Source organism: Ascaphus truei, unplaced genomic scaffold (assembly GCF_040206685.1).
Source record: "Ascaphus truei isolate aAscTru1 unplaced genomic scaffold, aAscTru1.hap1 HAP1_SCAFFOLD_1246, whole genome shotgun sequence".
NCBI lineage: Eukaryota > Metazoa > Chordata > Amphibia > Anura > Ascaphidae > Ascaphus > Ascaphus truei.
In genome coordinates this window covers 31,472-33,255 of record NW_027454119.1, presented here as the reverse complement: position 1 = coordinate 33,255, position 1,784 = coordinate 31,472, and positions in this window count along the sequence as shown.

Below are 1,784 nucleotides of genomic sequence, written 5' to 3'. Positions count from 1 at the left end.
TGTGTGTGTGTGTGTGTGTGTGTGTGTGTGTGTGTGTGTGTGTATCTGTGTGTGTGCACAAATGTAATAAATAGTGTGTGCAGCCGTGCACAAATGTAACAGCCCTTAGGCCGTGCTTATAGTGCCTGCGACAGCGACACAACATCGCACAAACACAAAAGCATTGCCGCCGCAGCGTGCGCTTATAGTGCACACAACACACAACGGCGACAAAGCGACGGAGCAACGTCGCCGTCGCGAAAACTTGAAGCCGGCAAATTTGATTTTTCAGGGGCCGTCGTGTCACGTGACGATCCATGAACCAATTAAATGCCCGGAATCCCGCGCCGTCGCGGCAAAACATAACTTTCACCGGTGGCGACGGGTGACGTCACCGGTCGTGTCGCCGTCACCATCGGCGGCACTATAACTATAGGCACAGCCTTAGACTTGTGTTATGGCTTTATAGTGATTTCATGTAACTTCATTCCAACGTGACTTCAATTTCGAAGCAGCACTGCCACCCTGTGGAGTAACTGTCAACTTCAGACATTTCTACTGGAGGATTTGTGTTTGCTGAACTTGTTTCCCCGGTCTGCATTTCTTCCCCGTGTCACCTCATGCAGGGTAAATTAGAAATAAAAGCAAATTTATAAAACAGGGGTATTTATATAAAAAAAAATACTGATGAATGTAGTTGATCATACACATCTAAATATTACAAATGAATTACATTTACAGATATATAGATGCAGACACAATATAATTAAATACATGAAATAGATGGCACACAAATGTGTTCGTGTGAGTTGGGCAATACTAGGCAAAGCAAATGTGATCACAGTTTTAATGAGATAAACTTCCAACCAATCCCATTACCACGCGGCCTTTTTTTATAAACAGTAACGGCTTTCACTGAGCCAATCAGACGAAAGACTTTTTCAGCCAATCAAAATCAAGGAACGTCTTCCAGTGCAATTCACTTTCTCCCCACATGGGGTGTCTGTGGTTATCACTCAGGTCCGCTCATACTGCATATAAGCAGCAGCTTTACCGCAATTACCTCATGACTTTACTTTTATTGACAGATTCAAATTGAGTCGAGGAGAATCCAGTCGAGTTCACTTGAGTCTTTTCATTGAGATTCATTCATTCATTGAACTGACCGGAGAGGCTGATGACTCCTCGAGTGGGTCACTTCCCATCACAGCGCCCGCCGCCGACACCACTTTCCAGAGTTTCAGTCGGGGATGTATTGACTGGCCCGTTTGGAGAGCCGCCGCTGCCACGTGGGGGAGAGCCGCTGCTGCCACGTGTGGGAGAGCTGCTGCTGCCACGTGGGTCATTGCCCATCGCTTTGCTTTATAGCTTTATTGCACTGTATGCTGAGTTCTGTGTGCAGTACTGAGCCCAGAGCTCCGACTTGCTGTGACCCCCGGCCTTGCCCCCCCCCCTGCCTAGTGCTGTGCCCCCCCCTGTTTAGTGCAGTGCCCCCCCCTGTGCTCTGTGCCCCCCCCGTGCTCTGTGCCCCCCCCAGTGCTCAGTGCCCCCCCCCTGTGTGCTGTGCTGAGCCCCCCTGTGCTCTGTGCTGTGCCCCCCTGCGCTCTGTGTTGTGCCCCCCTGCGCTCTGTGCTGTGCCCCCCTGCGCTCTGTGCTGTGCCCCCCTGCGCACTGTGCTGTGCCCCCCTGCGCTCTGTGCTGTGCCCCCCTGTGCTCTGTGCTGTGCCCCCCTGCGCTCTGCTGTGCCCCCCTGTGCTCTCTGCTCCCCCCTACGCTCTGTGCTGTGCCCCCCCTGCGCTCTGTGC